Consider the following 20650-nt stretch of genomic DNA (forward strand, 5'->3'; position numbering starts at 1 on the left):
GACTATGGGTGTTTCATCACTCAAAAGGAATTATCTGGGAAAAGGGAAAAGGTTGCAACCATGCAGATGTGGCAACGCCACGTGCCCACTCTGGCCGCCCACAGGGTGGAGGAGGATTTGCAGAAGGGAAAAGGAAGGTAACGAAAGGGGAAGTTCAAAGCGTAGAGCTTTATTACAAACAAGAGTTCAGGGCTCTCGCCTGTCGGGTTCTCACGGAGTGCGAGATCTTGCACAAGCCCCAGCTCCTCCCATAGACCCTCCCGACTGATTTGTTTGCTTAAAGTTCCAGCTTATCTTTATCGACCATGTCCTGGCTTTTCTTCGTGGTGTGTATGTAAAGTAGGCACATTAGATATTTCTGTAAGACTAAACAGTATGTTGTATATCACCACCACCACCATCATCACCTTAAGGACAACCATCATCACCGTCTTCAGCACCTCCACCAGCATCGCCACCACCACCACCATCACCACCATCAGCACCACCATCACCGCCACCATCACTATTATGTACACACGCTCCCACCCACACGGGCAGCCTGAGTGGGAGGTCACATCTGTTCTGGGTGTTTCACGTGTGGGGGCGTGCATCTTATTTATGACAGGTTGTTGTAGAAGGAGGGGGGAGAGGAGGCTATTTAAAGTTTGAGGCTGAGCAGCCACGACGAGCCAAGATTGGCTGCAAAGGTCTGGGCCTTCCTGCTGCGTTTCTCCCCTCAGCCCTCGGTCTCTGTGGAGGCTAAGGGGCTGGGCCTCTGCACGACCATTGGTGACCAGGAGTCAGACCAGGGCTGGGCTGGCAGGGGCTCGGATCCACCTTCTGCTGGCTCCCAGCAGTTTACTGGGCGCCTTCTAACAACTCTGCCTCTGTGAGCCTCAGTTCCTCATCTATCAAATGGGGATAATCATAACCAGCCTCAGTGGGCCGTGGTGAGGATTAAGTTAATTTAACTGCCATGCAAGTAGCTAGCATATACTTGGAGCTCAATGGGCATGCTTCCCTTTCCGCATCTGGAAAAGGGCTAGAGCCACGAGCCGGCAGGTAGCCATATCCTCTCCTGGCCCCCAGTGCTGGACAGGCAACAGGAAGTGTCTGGGAAGGCCTGGCGCAGGTGCGACCTTCCACCCAGGCTGCTCCCAAATGCCCTCCGACCCAGCCCTGCCTCCAGCAAGGAGGGCCCCCTGAGGGTGAGGCAGGGGCAGCGAAGGGAGAAGGAGAAGGAAGGAGTCCTGACAGGAAAGAAGGAAAAAAGGCAGGAAGGAGAAAAAACGTGGGAAGAAGAATGGGAAAAAAGAGCGAAGGCGAGGAAGGAGGAGAGGCGAGGACAGACGGACATGAAGGCAGAGGGGTAAATGACGGGAGAGGAGAGGCGAGGGAGAGGGGAGGGAAGAACTGGAGGGAAGGAGGCGGAGAGAGAGGAAAATGAGCAAGAGGCGCTTGGTGCTTAGTGTCCAGGGGAGAGAAAGTCCCCGGCAGGGACCGCGGGCCAGTCCCGCTCGCGCTCTGTCCAGCCGCCAGCAGCATGGGGGTGGGGGCGAGGGCGGGCTGAGCAGACTGGCCTTGCCAGACGCTTGACCTCCCTCCTCCTGCCACCTGCTGCCACAGCGGGATCCTACCAACCTGCCACTCGGTCCACTGGGAATAATGGGGGCCGTCAGGAGCCGCGTCACCCGCTGCCTCCCCAGCAGGAGGTGCCAGCGATGTCTTCCGGCCCTGGGCTTCAGGGCCAACTGCCAGCCCAGAGAAAGCAATGGGGGGCGGGCGGGCAGCAGCCGGGCCCTTCTCGGTGCCCCTCCTCCTCCCTCTGCGCCCCCCAGGTTGCTCCCTCCAGGGGCTCCCCTACATTTGGCTGCTATTTTCTCATCGTGGTTGGGGGCAGGCAAAAGGAAGGGGCAGTGCCCAGGGCGCTAGGGAATCAGGACACATGGGTTTTAGTCTCAACTTCTTCACTGTGGGCAGCTGTCCCTCATTATCTGTTCTCCCTTATCTCCTAATGAATGGCATCCCCAAATTTGGGCCGGACCCATAGCTGTCCTGAGCAAAGACTACATCTCCCAGCCTCCTCTGCAGTTAGATATAGCCATGTGATTAAGTTCTGGCCAGTGCAACGTAACTGTAACAGCTGGGCTACATCCTTTTTGGAAGGGCATGTTCTTTTCCAGCCCTTATACTTTTCCACTTTGGACTGCAGGCATGATGGCTGCAGCCGGGACAGCCATATTGGGTCGTGAGGTACAAGTCACATGTTAAGGATGCCTGAGCAAATCGGGAGCATCCTGGGTCCCTGATGATCATTAGCTTTCATACTAGTCCAAGATGCTTACCTCTCTTCATTTACTGGAGAGAGAAATAATCTTGTTTAAACCACTGATTTGGGGGGTTTCTGTCCCTTGCAGAAGTATATAATTTTAACTGGTAGAGTGTCTAACTTGTGGTCTATCCTTGGGTAAGTCACTTCTGCCTCTGGGCCTCAGTTGATCCATTTGAACAAAATGAGAGTTTTGGACTTGTAGAGCAACGCTAAGGACACTTCTTGTTCTTATATTTTGAGGTCAGAACCCAGGGCGGGGGTTCACTGCTAGGTTAAAGGTCTTGCCTCGTGAACTGACATTACAGCCTAACAAGAGACTGAAAAAATAGAGAAGTTACCAAGAGCTGAAGGCGCATCAAGACTAGGAGAAGGTAATACAGATAGTGTCTCACCAAGGAGCACAAGGCCTTAGCTAACTGGGGCCTGCTGCCCTCTCCTACCACAGGTCTGTGACCCCCCCTCTTACTGCCTATACTCCAGCCACAGTGGCTGGCTTCCTTCCCGGGGCACCAAGCTCGTGCTGACCTCAGTGCCTTTGCCCTGCTGTTCCCTCTGCCTAGAATGCTCTTCCCTCCACATCTTTGTTCAGGCTTCTGCTCATCGGCATCTCAGAAAGGCCCACCCCGACTCTGCCGTCTAATGTCTCCACCCTTTACTCTCCATTACAATAGAGTTGAACATTCTTTATAGCTCACATTTTCTTGTTTATTATTTGCTTCTTTTTTTTTTTTGACTTCTCCAGTAAAATATAAAAAACTCCATGAGAGCAGGCACCTACCATGCTGACTGCCAGATCAGCAGGACTTAGAATAGCACTTGGCGGGGAGTAAGTGAGTGCCGTATAAATGCTTGATGAAAAAAGTGTAGGTGAGAATGGAAGGACGAGAGTCGATGAGACCAGCACCTTTTTATCAGACATCGAGCACCCGCCACGTGCCAGGCACCGTTTCGGATGCGTTGTGTGAATCGTCTTATTCACTCTTCCTAAAACTCTCAGGTAGGAGTTGTTATTCTCATTTTTTCAAATCTGGAAACTGAGGTTCCGAGATCCCAAGTGACTCCATCTCAGCCACCAGAGCTATAAGCAGTGGGACTGGTATGTCAGACCAGGTGCCCTGGATGGAGCCCAGTTGGCTTTCATTATGCTGGCCAGACCCGGATGCACTTTTTCAGGAAACAAAAGTCATCCTTAGATGCCCCTAACGCCCCTGGTTCAGCCTTTCCTCTCATCCTTCTTGCTAAGGAACTCACCATCCCCTACCCCTCCCCCCTCAGCAACCACTTCGCTGGCTTGGATTTCCAGCATCTTTCCCGTTGTTATCTGAGGAGATCGTGCTCCACGGCTGCAGAATCGCAGAGGAACCGGGTGGCGTGAACAGACAGGCTTCTTCCCACTTTGAAATGTGAGGACCGTTTCCTTCAAGAGGGAAAAGAGAGCACTGGCACTTCCAAGTGCTTCCTGTGCCAGGCCCGCTCCGAGGACTCCTGCCTGCTCACTGCACGCGATCTTCGCACCGGCCCCAGCAGGGAGGCAGCTGCGTGCCCCAGTGCTGGTCTCTGAGCCTCTCTGAGCCTCAGTTTTCTTATCTGGAAAATGGGGATAATGACAATACTAATCTTTGTGGGATGGCTGAGAGGTACATGGGAGGAAGGCAGGGCAAGGGAATTTGGTTTTAAGATTTAAATCAAGAGCATTTCCTGCAGCTAAATAGAAAACACCATGACCTATACCCTGTGGGCCACCCTCATATCTCTGACTACAACGTCTTCGTGTCATAACAGATCAATAGCTCATGAGTTTGAAGATCCCCCTCTATCCTGAGTTTTCTCCCTTCCGGGCCATGTGCTCTTAAACAAATCCCTTCGCCTGGCTGAGCCTCGGCTTCCTTGTAGGTAAACGGAAGGGGTGGGACTAGTGTCTCTTCCAGTGCCAAAAGTCTAAGGCTTCTTAATGAAAGGACAGTTGTGCTCCAGCCTCTTTCGTCCAGGTCCCTGGGTGATGCATCCGGGTCTGGAGATGCTTGCAATGGTGGGAGAGGATGGAATTTGGAAGGCAGGGGAAAGAGCCGTGCAGGCAACATCACGTCATTGGCAAAGGTGCCAGGGAAATGTCAGAACAGAATGTGCTGGCTGAGATCTGGAAATGAAAATCCATTCCTAGCTGCCCCGAAGCAAATTCCTCCACTCCCCTACATTCATCTCAGGCAGAGGAATTAGTCACTTGGCCGTTCTCTTCAGCACCGTGGACAGTACCCTGAATTCGGCCTCCAGGTTCCCATCCCTGCTGCAGTGTACCAGACACAGTGACTGGCACCACGGCCCACAAAAGGGACAGCCTTGCTCCTCTCATACCTGGGAACTTATCTGGTTCAAAGAGAAGACCGGCATGCAAGGAAAGCTCACTCACACAGTGTCGGGTATTCATTCATACTGCAGAAGGACTCTCCCAGCCAGTGTTGAACTTGACTTCCATTCACGCATTTGGCGGTAATTGCACAGCTGCGGTGTGCCTGGGTCTTCACCAGATACCAGAGAGGAAGAGTACAAATAAATGAAGACTAGGCTTACCCTTAAAAAGCTCAGGGCTAGTGGGGGAGATTGGAAACCAATAATTACAAGACATGTAAGCAAAAAAAGCTTGCCCCAAATGGGTGCTTGTTATGTGCCAGGCGGGGCACTAGGAGCTTGACACATGCTGGTGTAAATGAGCTAAATGCTGTTTTTAGTCCCATTTTACAGGCGAGGAAAACAGGTCAGTTGACTTGCCCAAGGTCACTCAGTGATGAAGAGGTTGACCTGGGATTTGTACCCAGGTGATCAGGTTGCAGACTCCATGATTTAAACCATCACCACAGACTATGAGATCGTGAGCAAGGCACTGCCATGACTGCCTACTTTAAAGCTCATGAACTTGGCTCTTCAGGACACAGTTACTCTCACTTTCCATACAATTCTGACCGTGTCAGCCAGCAGTCTCCGAAATCCACAGCAGATTAGGAGTAGAACGTTTTACAGGGTGGGGGAAGAACTGTCAAGAGGCAGGTCCCCTGATAGCAGTGAGGAAGGACAGCTGACATGAAGAAACCAAAACTTTCTTTTAAAGCACAATAAAGTGATATCATGTGGTAGATTTCAAAAGCATCAATGCAGCTTACATCAAAAGATATTCTACTTAATAAAGTAGGGAAATAGGTCACATTTTCAGAACTATTTCCATATAAATGCTAAAACGAAATTGAAAGTTTGAGTTACCAAAAGAGCAAGCCTCCAGGTACACGGATGAGAAATTTGCCCAGAGGATCCAGAGGATTGAGACCTTTTATTGCACCTCACATTTTTAGAATCTTAAAGAATCCTGTTCTATCTATCAGCTCGCCTGATGCTCACACCCACCCCATTAGGAAAATAGGCAGAGGAACCAGCCCCACTGCACAGGTGAAAAAACTCACATTGGCTTGGCACAGTCTGCTCCGACAGCTCTTCATCTTCGAGGTCAAGCTCAGCCCAGGTCTCCTGACTGGCACCCCTTTCCCCCTTCTCCTTCCTGGTCGGAGGGACACACCAACCTACGGGTGCTCAACGCCTTCTGCTGCTGATTGGCTGGTGAGCCAGTCCTATGCAGCATCCCTCACCTCCATGGGTCTCAGTGTGGTGACATCACAGAGGCTATTTGCATACCTGTCAGCCAATCAGCACTCAGTCCTCTGGCAGATTGTTCCTCTCTGTGTGGGACAAGCCCTCTCCCTGGGACTGAGTCCAGACACTTCCTGTCGCCGGGTCAGTGCTATGAATTTTGCATGTGTTCTCTTAGGGAATGTGCACAACAACTGGCCGAGTTAAGAACTGGTTTTATTCCCATTTCTCAGATTAAGAAGTTCCGAAGCTTAAGGAGTTGGCCAAGTTCTTGCAGATGACAAGTGGGAGAGAAGGAATTAGAACACAAGAGTGTCTGACTCCCAGCTGCTGGGTTCTTCACAGCTCTATTGTCTTCCAACAAGGGTACAAGTGGACATTTGCTAGGGCTTGGGTATTGTCTCTTAGAACTTCACCTGGGAAGGCAGCTTCTCCAGACCCTTTCCCCCCACACCACCCCCGGCCCCACACACACTTGCTAGATGAGAGGAGTCCCTGGTGAGTCTGCTCCATCAGAGCTGGGGACCGGCAAGGAACTCCCAACCGGGGAGGGGGTGTGCCCAAGACCTTAGACCTGGGCTACCTCCTGTAGGGTCTACTGGAGGGCCCTGAGCTGGGAGCCCAAACCTGGATGAAGCTGGGGTCTTGGTGCCCAGGTGCTGTGTCCTGGGCTCTTGTGTGATTAAGGAGCCCTGATGGCTCTTCCTGACCTGCCTTCGGCAAGGCTGACTTTCCAAGGGCTGTAGACAGCAGATGCCAGCTGGACGCAGATGAAGGAAGACACAAGCCCAGCCTCTGGGCTGGCATAGGGGGAGCCCAGGGGGGCCAGGCATCCCCACTGACCTCAATAATCCAGCCATTCACAGGAAGAGGGACCCAGGACCACCGACAGCCTGGGCGCGAATCTCCCTCTCACTGAGTCACCGCACAGGGGACAGCCAAGATAATCAATTTAATGACTACACAGCCGGGGAAGCCTTCCTGGGAGTGGCGGCAATCGAGCTGGGCTTCTTAGGCTGGCAGACCGAAGGAGCCAGCTGTGGAGGGAAGAGCATGTTGGGTGAAAGGAATAACGAAGGCAAAGAGACTGAGGTGGGACGGAGTTTGCCTTGTAGATGGAGATGACCGCCACTGAGGTCGGTCTGCTAGTTGACTCAGAGAGTGTGTGACAGGGGTAACTCTAGAACCCAGGTTTCTTTGCTCCAGCCCGGGGTTCATCTCAGTCTGAACTCCAGCCTGCATTTCTGTCATCTTGTCTGTCTGGGCGTCAGTGGACCTGGCATAGGGTAGCGTCACCTCTGCAGTGTCTGCTGGGCAGGGCCCAGGATAACTACGGGCGACTTGCCCCTGCCCCTCCCTCCACAGCTGGGAAACAGACTGCTGGCAGGCGCATGGCCTTTAAGGTCTTAGAGGTCTGCCTCTGCTCTGCGGTTAGTCCTTTGGCTCCATCTGGTGGTAAATCTATGAAATGACAACAGCGGACCTTAAGAGGAATGATGGTGGAGGAGAAAGAGGAGGAAAGTGAGAGGAGGGATGAGAAGAGGAAGGAGAAATAACTGTTTCATAGTCTCTCTGGATCACCACGTGCTTTGGTGAGAGAGACTAATTTTGGTGTAACTTCCGGCACCTATGCACGGCCCTCCCTAAGCCTGTTTACTCATCTGTAAAATGGGTATAAATACCCCCCCCACACACACACACACATAGTGTTACCTTGGGTGAGGTATTGAGCAAGAAGCTTGAGGGAGCTTTCAAGGGTGACAGTAATGGCTGTGGTCACCGAGTATTTTCAAATACAGCTGTGCTTTCAGTTTTCCAACAATCCCATAAGTCGACTGACATTTTATAGCTGAAAAATGGAGGCTCGGCAAAAGGGGCTTCGGATTGTCTAATTCCATATCCTACACCTTTTTTTCCTGTGCCTGACCTCAAGTCAGCACGAGCTGAGCAGGGCGCAGGTCCTCAGAGCCGTCTGGGCAGGCGTGGGGGCCACTGTGCCCAGCAAGGCGCCAGGTCAAGGTGTTGGTCATGAGAGTGCGGGCCAGGGGAAAGCAGGGGGCAGAGCTGGGCTGAAGTCCAGGCTCTGGTGGTGACTGGGGACAAGGGCCTTCTCATTGATGGGCAACAGTGTCCCCATTTGTGAAATGGTGGTGAGGACAGGTGCCCTCCCGCAACTTGGGGTTTGGCGTGAGAGCTGAGTGACATCGTGGAGGTGAAGACGCATTGGTCCTCTTAACCTTGAAGTACAAAGCAAGGTCTGTCCATTTTACAGATGAAGAAGCTGAGGCTTAAATGCTGCAGACCCTCCAAGCTCCCACCTGAGATTTCGGCCCCAAGTTGACCCAAAGTATAAATACAGCCTATGAAACAAAGAAACGGGAGTGAACATCTGGGAGTGAGGGGTCCAGACCAGAAGCCTTGGGCCATGGATTAAATATGAAGATGTATTCTGCCAAAAAGGGACAGGTGGGCAAGGCACCCTGGAACAGGTGACAGCCTTTTGGTTAATTCAGATCAGTGTTCATAGCCATGTCTTTCACAGCTGCAGCTGATCCAGTGGCCCTCCTCCCAGCCAGGGTGACACCAGAGCCCTTGGAGAACACTGGGCCTCCCAGTCCCAGGTCTCCTATAGGATGGCCTGTCCCAAAAGCCCAGCAAGGCCCTAGCATGCCACCTAGTGGCCACTGTATGAATTGCCAGGACAAGACACCAGTCTCGGGTTCTGCCTTCCACTCCCTCAGGGCTGTGCCAGCCTCTGCTTGAAGCCTTCCTCTGTGGTGGGCAGCATCTCTGAGCCCCCTCTCTACAAGGTGCCTATATCTAAGCTCCAGGTCTGCAGAGTGAAGGGGACAAAGATCTCTTCTGGGTCAATGTCAGGCATCTCTGAAACCACGAAGTCAGATTGGCTCTGGACAGAATGTTCTAACATAATTTCTTCGGGGCAACACAGAGCCCATGGCATTGAGCAGGATCTTACTCCTCAAACTCAGATGTGTAAGAAGTCACCCATTTCAAGTTTTCTTCCAAATTTTCTTCTGCATTTCTCCTCCTCTTGGGCTTACTCACGAATGAACGCTCTCCATCTGGAATCACAAAGAACAGAGGTTTCCACAGCCTCAAAGAGGGGAAAGGGCCTTTGGAGAGGTCACCGCAGACCCAGTGAGCCTAGTCCACGGAGGCAGGAGGTCTCGTGCTCTGGGCCAGCCTGGGCTCAGGTGTTCTGCCCTGGTTGGCAGCCCCTAGCCCAGGTCCGGCCTCCCTCGGTATGCCGTGAAGTCACTCCCCTTGGAGGCTCTGGCAGCTCTTGGGGTGACCAGGGTACAGGAAATGGCTTCTGGCTACTTTCTGGTCCTGCCGCCTCTGGACCCTTCACAGCCTGGGGCAAGTTTCTTTTTTCTTTGTTGTTTCTGTCACTATCTACCTGTTTCAGTCAGCTTTGCCGGTTACACATCAACCTGAAACGGGGTGCCTAAGACAGCCATTTAATTATGATCATGGCTTCTGTGGGTCAGAAATTTGGGCAGAGCACAGTGGAGGCAGGTTCTCTGTGCTCCACTATGCCAGGGGGCCTCGGATGGGGACTCGAGCCTGCGGGTGACTTGAGGGTGGGGGCAGGAATCATCTGGAGGTGTCTTCACTCACAGATGCAGCGGCTGGCACTGGCTGTTGGCTAGGACGCTGGGCGTCCGTTCGATGAGGCCTTTCTGCATATGTCACTTTGGGCTTCCCCACTGCATGGTGGCTGGATCCCAAGAGTAATTGTCCCGAGAGAAAGAGGCGGAAGTGCTTGGCATGTTTCAGATCCAGCCGTGGAAGTCACGCAGCATCTTGCATCATCCTCTACTGGTGGAGGCAGGCACGAAGGTCTGCGCAGAGGCCACACCACTCGATGGCAGTGGCGTCAGGGTCACACTGTAAGAAGAACGTGTGAATGGGAAACACCATCTTTGCAAAGTCGATCTGCCACAGAGAACAATAACCAGACAGTGCGTTCCCACGTGCAACCCTAAACTCCCAGAAGCAAAGCAGCCCAGAGCTGGGCTATCCGCAGACCCTGTGTGGGGGGGCGGCGGGAGGAGGTGGGGAGTGGAAAACGCCACAGTGAGAGATCGAAGACTGAGCTCTGAGCGGAAAAGCTTTAGCACAAGCAGGAAGCCTGCGCAGGGCAGAGTCCAGGCTCCGGGGATGAGGCTCCAGGGAGCAGTGAGATAGGTCTGTCAAAGCCAGGAGAAAGCTGTTTCTGACCCAGATCAGGAAAGCAGGGTCTCTGAGCATGGTGATCGGCTGGCAATACCTGGGCTTGTCAGATGGGTAAGTGCTGGGCTGACCGAAGGTAGTCCAGCATGGGCACCAGGGACCAGGGGTGCCAGCTGAGCATGTGACAAAAACGTAATCACCAAATCAGAGTCGCGGCGTTCCGCCTGGTCTGCGCCGGGGTCTCCAGGCCCGAGTCTCTCAGGACACAAACAAACATCTCAGGAAGGATGCAACTCAAAGTCCAGGCGCAAGGTTGTGGGGTCGGACTGGCCTGGCTTGACCCTGGTCTCCACCATCTATCTGTGGGACCTCGGGCAGATGACATCTCCAAGTTCTACTCTCTCACCTGCAAAGTGGGGATAATTATAGTTTGTAGAGTTATAGCCTATTTGGGGGCAAGTTCTACATCAGTACAGCAAAGACTGAGCACAGACAAAACCGCCCTTGAGGGCCCCTTCACCCCGCCCCCAACCCACAACATGTAGCACATGCTTTCACGTGTACAGCCGTGAGAAGCGACTCCAATGAAAACTAAATTTGGAGAACTGACGAGCGAGAATAGAGATGGGCCAAAAGAAGGAAGTCAGGAGCGGGAGGCTGGACTTCCACACCATCTGCCTTTAAAAAAATATCCAGCCCTTAGCTGAGGGGGGAAACAAGGTGCAGGATAGAGGAGTCAGACTTGCCGACTGGCTTCTCACTCTTCCGTTTCCATGTTAATCCCCTAGGACCTTAGTATTCTTTTGTAGCTGTGCATGCTCTTCTGAACCTCGAATATCCATGAACACTGCCAGTACAGTTCTGGGCACATAATAGGTGCTCAGTAAATGTGGCCGAATCCGAGTCTTGTCTTGCTTGATCGGACCCATATACAAGCCTCGTTTTCAGCCAGGGCAGCTGTCTTGGTTGTTAAGACATCAAAACATGTCCCTACCTGTTAGTAAAGAGTGTCATCCCAATTCCCCCTGAGTGTACTGTGACCCTAGTTGTCCTAGCCTTTTACTTGGGATCTCCGAATCTCCCCATGATCCAGCACTCTGAGGGGTGACCCTGGGCCAGCAGGACCCCCAGGACCCTGCTCAAGCACCAGGCTGCAGTCCGTTGTGATTGGGTGATCCCAGAAACTTCTCGGGCATCACCCTGTCCACATGCCTGCTGCCCCACGCAAAGCTATGAGGAGGAGCCGGCACCTGCTTCCTGAACTACTCAGGCGGCTTGTCCTGCTGCACCCCCAGACCCCTTGCCTGGCCTAGGCTCTGGCTCTTGCCTTTGAGCCGGGTTCCAGAGGCAGGTTGGTCCTCCTGGGGGTTTGGCTCAGCCAGGAGTGGGCATGAGGACAAGCTGATGCCAGGCAAGAGCACAGGGCCGTGCACAGCCAAGGCCCATCAGAGGCAGCTGTCCTTGACATCCTTGGACCCATCTTAGCACAGACCTGCCCCGCAGCTGCGTGAAGACCCAGGCTGGCCCCGTGCCCCTCAGCTGTGAAGCCCAGGGCCTCCATCCAGCACTTCCTCAACTACCCCCTGCAATGTCTGCTAATGCGAGAACGAGCACGTTCACCTAGCAGGCCAGGCAGCCAGCCCAAAGCAGCTGACACAAGTGTGAAATTTCTTTGAAGTCTTGGGTTTTGTCTCGAAATTACATACACATTCTGCATTCTGCTCCACGATGTTTCCGTTTTTGTTTAAATCTAAAAATAGCGCTTTAAATTACTTCCATGGAAGAAAACCGACTCTCCAGGAAGATGACAAGCTCGTCCTGTGACTTCGTCGAAACCCCAGGTCACCGCCATGCGCCTCTGGGCACTCAAGCTGGACATGTGAAAACGTTGGCCCTCACCCCCCGGGCAGACAGGATTTCTCATCTTTCACTTCCTACGTGTGCACAAACACCCTCCTTCAATTCCGGTCCCTCTGAAACTGCGGCCAGTGACTTGGGGCCACCAGGAGAGACGGCCTCTTTCCTCTCAGATAGAACAGAGGCTTCGCAGTGCCAGGAACCCACATGCCTGGGGGGTAAAAGCAGCACAGCCAAGGAGAAAGGGAGCCCAGAGACAGAGCGGAGCCCCGAGGACGCCCCGGCTCTCCTGGGCCCAGCACACCTTGACTATCCCATAAATCCCTCTGTTCTGCCGAAGCAGCTAGTAAGAGCAGAACTTTATCATTTGCAAGTAAAAGAGTCCTAATTAATCAACATTCCCTGAAGAGGAGACCACTGGGGTGGGGTGGGAGACCCACAAGCACGTGGAGGCCATCGTGGGAAAAACAGAGTGTGGGCCAGACCCAATAAGGAGACGTAGGGGACAGAATGAGGCAGATTAAGAATGCGAGATTCAAGAAGTGCTTTCTGAGTCAGATCTTTCCAAAAACCGTAGGCCCTGCTTCTGCAGATAGTGAGCTCCTTGTTTTGCGGGGCATGTAAGTGTAAGCTGATGACTTCCTGGTAGGGAAAGGGTAGAGGGATTAAGGCACTAGATGGGGAAGGGGTGGACTATTTGTCTCATAAAGCTGCTTCCCTTTCTGTGTCTCTGATGCCACGAGACTCTCTAAGCCCTAGTCACCTCCCCACTGCAGTGATTAGGCCTGCCTAAAGTCACCACTCCTGTGTCAGCCAGAAGCATTGTGGGGGCAGCAGGTGGGCACGTGGGCCTTGGGAGACCTGCTCTCAGCAGTGGTGTGCTAGTTGGCCGTATGCATGTCAGGGTTCTAGAAAATAGGGAAACTCAATGACCCAAAATGAGCCACGTCTGAATCTCTCTATTACTGCTGTGGTTTATGCTCTTTGCATGCAGACAGCTCTGGGAGGGGCTGTACATAAAATCTTAGCAACACTGAGCTTAGCATGAAGAATTGCTCATCCCCTTTCCAGTGGGACAACTTCTCCCCCGGGAATGACAAGTGCTTCTAAGGCAAAAGTCAAAAAGTGGAGGCCAAGGGTGAGCATGGGAAAGTGTGGGTCTGAGTAAAAGGTCCTTGTGGAGAGCTGGCTTCCCCACATCCCAGCCCTGCCCGAATCCACCTGCAGGGGGGCGGGGGTGAAGTGGGGATTGCAGGAGCATTCGAGCAAGGAAAAGGGTCAAGTACACGCTATAGATTCTCAGGAATTTCTTCTAAATATGGTATAGACGAGACCATGCTGGAGAATGCCCCTGAAAGCCACATGCAGCCTGACTCCAAGCATCTGGCATGCTGGTACAGCCAAGGGGCTCCTCTCTGATCTGTGGGTGGGTGACAGCGCCCAGAGGGAGGACAGGCTACTGTGCTCTGGCCACCCAGATGCAATGACCTCACCTCACAGCTTGGAGACAGAGGGCCCCTTCAAAGTGTCCCAGACTGGTGGCTGTCTGGCAGCTGGGTCACGACTTCGTAACCCAGGGCTCTGTATAACCCAAAGGACAACTTCACATCAGAATCACCCCATGTTTGTAGTGGTATTACTGCACTTTTCCAGCAGAGGGCGGTAAAGCGCTTCAAGGAAGAGGCGCCTTTCTCTGATTTGCTCAGAAACCGTTACCGTTATGCTCCTTAGGCAGCAGGAATCTTGGAAATGACAACCAGCTCTCCAGACTCTAAGAGTAAGATTCTTTTTCCTACTTATGTAACTTTAATTTTAATCCAAATAATACATCACTTTTTAGCAATATATGAAACGGTTCTACAAAACCCAGCCGTCCTCTTCCCGGCTGCCCTCGCTTGCTCCCCACGCGCAACCGCTTAAACTGCTTTGGGTGTTTCTCCCGCCATTTCGTCTCCATCTTTCCAAATAACCTTGATTTCTTCATCTTAGACACCATCTTTGACTTACTATAGAAGATGAGGATTTATCTTTCTTATAATGCACCCCATCTCCTTCTCCCCCAAACCCATACTCACACGCTTTCTACCCCTTCTCAGTGTAATCATCTCACTGTTTTTGGTTAACTCAATATTCTGGACATTTACTTACCTTTTTGGCCTGCAATCTTTCTGTCATCTCTGGACTGACGGTACCTTATTTGCCATTATAATTTTCCACCTCTCGTTGCTTCTGACCAAGATGCTCATTTCGATGGATTTAGACCCACTGAAATCACTAATCTTACATTCAGCAGTGGGTGGCCTAATTGGAAAGTTGGAATGGCCTCTGGAAGACTTGGTTAAATGCTCCTTGAGAGACAGCATCCTGAAATTGAAGTTCTGTCTTATAGGGTGTAGAATACGATTTCATTCAGCAACCCATATAAGGCATTATTCCTCTGATATCCACAGTCACTGGGCCAGAACACGTGGAGGGGAAGTGGCTTCTCTCACTGTTATAGCTAATAACCACTTCCAGATTTTTTTTGCTTCTTGTTCTCACAACTTTGAACTCCGCTAATTTGGAGCTCTGTGTTCCCAAGATAGAAACACCTCCACCGTGTAATACAGTTCAGCTAGTTGATGATCAGGGAATCTGGGTTCCCCTGCCACGAACCAACAGGCACAAGAGGAGAGTCATCTGCTGTCTGGTGCGATCGATCCTGATGATCAAATTAGGCTGCTGCTCTGTGCCGGGTGGACTACGTCTGGAACCCAGAGGGCCATCTGGGGGGTACCTCTTATTCTTCCATGTCCAATACCAAAAGTTAATGTAAAGCTACAGCGATCAGGAAAAAAACCCAGACCACTGACATATCAGACTCTCAGAGAATGAGGATTTGAGTCACCGCAACCAACCCAGGTTTTGGCTGAAGGAAAAGGAACGAGGCATGAGCGGCAGAAGGAAGCCAGCGATGGAAGCAAGGACTTGCTGCAGCAACACATATTTCCTTCTTGCTTATATGGATAGAGGCTTCATATTTGCATATCGTACTAATTTCTTTTTCATTATGGCTTCCTTTCCCCTGATGATTTTATTAAAGGATTGCCGGTGATGGTTAATTTTACAATTTAGTCTTTAGGTTACAAAATATTTAGGTGAATGAGACCTTGATTCGACTTGAGGAGCAATTAGTATCACCCACAGATGAACATTGTGACTGTTCCCCCAGAGCTGAAAACAATGTTAGGATGATGTGTCTCCTCACTTGAGACAAGTTCCACCCCTACTCCTCTAGGCTCTGCTCTGTGGTACTGGGCTCAATCTGAAAATTTCATTTCTCACTCGCCAGCTGGCTCTCTGCCATTTGAGGGTGACTAGCAGGAGAGAAAAAGGCAAGAAAAAGGGAGAAGGGGCTTGATCCTTCTCGCTTATGTCCATTTCTGTCAGTGTAACCCCAGCAATGGCTCTTGACCTTGGCAGTGGCGGTGGGTTCCAGTGGACGTTGGCTGCTTTTTCCAGCTTCCTTCAGCAGTCCCGGAACCAGCCTCGTTACATCCCTCAAAGGTACTGGTACCAGCTGGGTAATGCCCCTTCCTTAAGGGTACGAGTCCCAGCTCTATGAGATTCTCTTCTGGGATCCTGAGATGCCATTAGCAGACAAACAGCCCCCTCTCCCCAGAAGTCTCAGTGACAGCTGTACTGAGCCCCATCCTTGAGCTCTGGAGACACCAGCCCTGGCCAGGAAGCATCCCCTCCAAAGAAGTCTGCATTCCACCCCGAATCTTTAGTATCTGATGTCCACCTGTGTGCCTTGCTTTCTGAGGGTAGTGAGCCTTAGGCGAGCTTTACCCCAGCTGCACAGGACAAAGGCTGGCAGAGAAGCTCCCCTACAGGGTGCCCGGGCCAGGAAGCGGATTGGCGGCCTGCAGGAGAACAAAACAGAGCTGCATTATTGCGTTAAGAAGTTAATGTGGAAAAATGGGTGCTGGTTCTGAAAGATACCAAAACAGGCACTGATAAAATTCAATTTTTATTCCTCATATAAATTCCTACTAAAAATAGGAATAGGAAGATGTTTCCGAAATATAAGGAAGAGATGGTCAGAAATCTATAACAAATATCATAAAAATAAGTGAAAAGCTGGCATCGCTATTAAAACAAAGATGCCTGCTGCCCCCACTCTTAATCGCCATTGTTTTGGAGCTTCTAAGTAATGCAATAACAGAGGGCAATTAAGTAAGATTCATAAATATTTAACAGGAAAGGCAACATTATTTGCATGAGATGTTCTTATCTATCAAAAAAAAGTTCAAGAGAATCAACTCAGGGCTATTACAAACAGTGTGTGAACTTAGTAGGATAGCTAGTCAGAATATAAATTTATAAAAATCAATAAACAGCAAGGACTATTTAGAAAAAAACAATGTCATTGAAAAAGATCCTACTCATGGTAGCAGCAAAAGCTATAAAAATACCTCGAAAGAAACCTAACAACAAATCTGTCAGGTCTATAAGAAGGAAACGATAAAACTTCAATGAAGATCATAAAAGAAGACTTGACTACAATGCAGAAATACACCACATCCCTAAATGAAAACTTGATATCGTGGACATGTCAGTTTTCCTCGAATTATACTATAAATTGAATGGCATTCCATCAAAATCCCAATAGCTTTCTCCCCTCACCCCTAAACTCATAATCCCTGTCCAACCAGGAGAAAAGATTCAGATAAACCACAATACAGGAGCATTCTGCAGAACACCTGACCAATACTCCTCAAAAGTGAGGTCATCAAAGAGAAGGAAAGTCTGAGAAACTGTCGCAGCCAAGAGGAGCCCAAGGAGACACTCTGACTAAATGTGACAGAATCCTAACAGAAAAATGACTTTAGGTAAAAAAAAAAACTAAGGGAATCTGAATAAAGTGTGGACTTTAGTTGATAGTAACGTATCCATGTTGGTTTGTTAATTGTGACTGATGTGCCATGCTAATGTGAGATGTTGAAAACAGGGGAAACTGGGTGAGAGGTATATGTTCTCAATTTTTCTATACATCTAAAACTGTCTTTTAAAAAATAAAGTCTAAGGAAATCCCAATGGGATATTTTTTGAGGGGGGCGGTGGAAAGAAGGGGAAACTTTTGACATTGTTCTAAATTTTACCTGGAATAATAACCGGACAAGAGGGCACAGTTTTCTTTTTAAGATTAACAGGTACCTGCTAAGTTGTGGTAAAAAGCCCTCCGTCTCTTCCCATCCTAAAGATCAGCCTCAAACAAGGAGAAGAAAAAACGCAAAACAAAACCCACCCCGGTTGAAAGGAGGAGTGTGGAAACCTCAGAACGCGGTGTGAGAGGGAAGGCACTAGGAAGGCCTCAGCAGAGAAGCAAGAGTCAAGTCTGAGCACCCAGCGGGGTCCACGGGAAAGGACAGTCAGTTGCCCACCCGGATCCGGACCGCAGGAAAGACTCAGGAACAGGAAGGACCAGGCCCCTTAGAATGCTGAGGTGAAGCCTGTGGCTGACAATATAGGGATCCTTTTCAAAACCTTATTCAGGAAGCAGTGAGACCCCCAGATTGCCCATCCCAACCCCACCCATGGAAGTCAAGGGGTGATCCTTCTGTCCCTGCCGCCCACTAGAGATGCCTTTCTGAGAGAAAGGGACACACGGAGTGACCAGGCACTGAGAAGGTTGAGAAAGTGTTGACTGGAAGACAACGAGTAAGGAGAAGTCCGGCTTCTTCTCCACTCAAGTCCAAAATTAGAGGTCTCCCCGATCTGGCAATGCTCTGAAGTCAGCCCGGGATTAGACTTATTAGCCCCAGCTCCCACCTGGTCCCACCCCTCACACACACACACACACACCCATTGGCAGGAGAGGGAGGCTCGTTCTTTGTAAGAGAAGGGAAACACACACACACACCCGGGGATTCGGCCAGCCTCAGCCCCTAGTGAGCCCTGGCTGCAGACCCCACCCGCTCGGCCCGCACATGGCCTGTTTGGCACCTCACCCCCAAAACTGAACAGGCAGCCAAGGATTGTGAAAGAGAACCTAATACATCGGGAGAAAAAACTGGAAGGAGCAGACAAAACAAAAAATGGAGGGGAAAACATTGCATCCATTAAAAATAAAGGAAGCTATAGTAAACCAAGAAAAAGATGTCGTGTTTCTTGATGGAAATTTAAAACAGGAGAGCTTTTCACTTTTTTAAGTTTCAGTGTTCAAAGACAAGATCATGGAAATCACCCAGAAAGTAAAATAAGGAAGCAGAAATTGTGGTATATCAATGGAATGGAATGCTACTCAGCACTAAAAATGGACAAACTGCTGGTTCAAGCCATAACGTAAATAAATTTCAGAACATGCTGAGCAGAGTGTTGTAAAACAAAAACAAAAAACAAAAACGCATGCCCAAAACCAAGATTATGTAACAGACCATAGGTAGCCAAAAAGCCTATTCTATTCACCATCTGACTCTTCTCAGAAAGTTTGCTTATCCCTGCTATAGGAAAAAAAGTCTCTAGGTAAAAACAAAAGGTTCTGATACATAATCTAACAGGTTTGAGAATGTTGAACATGGTAGTGAACAGCATTCCAGTGTTGGAAGACACGTAAAATCCTAGATGTTAACAAAAGAGTTAAGCAAATGAAAAAAGATGAGTCCATTATGAACTCTAAGGGAAAAAACCATGTAATGTAGAGAAAATTTAATTACAGGGTGTCTTTGGCTCAGCAGTTCACGGTATTCACATGGCCGCTATAATGAAAACACTGAGTAGAGACACGACCCAGTTTAAGACCCAACGAGACCGAGCCTACGGTGGTGGTAGGTGAGGGCATCGGGAAGAACGAAACGTGAATGAATGAAGGTCTCTCCTCTCCCATGTCAGAAAATCAACAGAAAATGTCTTAAATGGATTAACCAAGAGCTAGAAATAGAAGCGTAAAACGTAAGAATATGCAGGTGAATACCAGCCAAGAATTAAAATCCCATCTTTAGGGATTAGACCAAGTTAATTTAAATAAAAGGAAAAGGGAATATGGGGGCTACGTCCTAACTAATATTAGAATGTATTATAAAGCTATAGGAATTTAAACGGGTTGGAACTGTACAAATAGACTAATGATCGACAGTACATAACAGAAAGACAAGAAATAGGCATATGATGATATGAAAATTTATCACATGATATACAAATGTCACTGTAAAACAATGAGAAATCAATGAATTATTCTATAAGTGTGTTGAGACAACTAGCTATCCGTTAAGGAAAAAAAAAAGTCAGATCCCTACTTTATGTTCTACACCAAAATAATTTCCAGGTCGGTCTAATATTTAAACAAAATAAAATTAGAAAAAAGTCTAGAAGAATGTTTTAATAATTTTCTTAAGGTCTTTCTATGACCACAGTACCATAAAGAAAAAAACAGAAAACATTTAAATTTCCACATAGCAAAAAACATCACAAATAAATTTGCAAAAAAAGTCTGAATTGAAAAAATAAATTGCATTATATATTACAAAGGCTTTTGTTATTCTTAATATGTAAACTACATTTACAAATCAATGAAATGCACAAGGTCTCTAATTTAATAAGGACAAAAGATATGATCAAGTAATTCATAAGAGAAGCACAACAGATTAATAAATATGTGAAAATATGCTCCTCTTGCTAATAATACATGTGATTTAAAACAACAGTGAGCTATATGTCACTTGCACATCACATTACCGAAGATTAAGATAGATAGATAGATAGATAGATAGATAGATAGATAGATAGATAGATATAGTGAGGGTGATATATATTGTAAGGGTGTGGAGAAACAAGCATGCTCGTACAAAGTCAATGAAAATTGCTGCTGGTGCTGTCTTTGTGGAGGGTGAGCTGGCAAAATGTTTCAGGACATGAGCTGGGCATACGCTCTGACCCTGAACTTCCACCTCGGGAATATATTCCAATGGAACAATAATAAGAGTTGCACACAAAATACACTTCTAAGCACATTTAATTCAACAGTTTGATGAGAGAAAAATATGAAGTAACCTAAATATCCATTTGTTTACATGTCTTTATGTTGGTCTTCCCTGGGAACCGTGAGCTTCACGTGGGCGGTGGCTCCGGTATCTGGTGTAGATCTTCAATATATGTTTCAGGAATGGATGATGGATGGATGAGTGAGTTGACGAAAGAAAGGAGGGAAAGAGGGGGAAACAACGTTGGAAGTTATTTGGAATCATTAATCTAGTGACTCCCATATTTTTTAATTTCATGCACATTTCAAAATAATTGAGGGAATTACTATACATTTGTTAACTTTTTAATTTGGTATGGGAGGTCACAAAACTACCTCCGTCTTTTACATATCGATTCATAAGAGGACTTTTAAATACCAAAATGAGAGGGAACACACAATCTCAGGATAAAAGATGGTCTGGTAAATTGAATAGATTTCGCTTTATAAAAAAGATCTGTATTGCTTTACGGTTTCCATTTTCCTGAGGACCAGGGGCAAGTTCTCTGACAGAGGTGGCTTCATGGCCTGGCATGTGGAAACTGGAGCCTTGTTTTCCAGATGGTGAGACTGAGGCTCTGAGCAGGTGTGGGACCTGACTGTAGTTTCCCAGCAGCCAAACAGCAGTGGGGTGCGGGAGGTGGGGGGAC

Source organism: Rousettus aegyptiacus, unplaced genomic scaffold, assembly GCF_014176215.1.
Source record: "Rousettus aegyptiacus isolate mRouAeg1 unplaced genomic scaffold, mRouAeg1.p scaffold_m13_p_5, whole genome shotgun sequence".
NCBI classification, from domain to species: domain Eukaryota; kingdom Metazoa; phylum Chordata; class Mammalia; order Chiroptera; family Pteropodidae; genus Rousettus; species Rousettus aegyptiacus.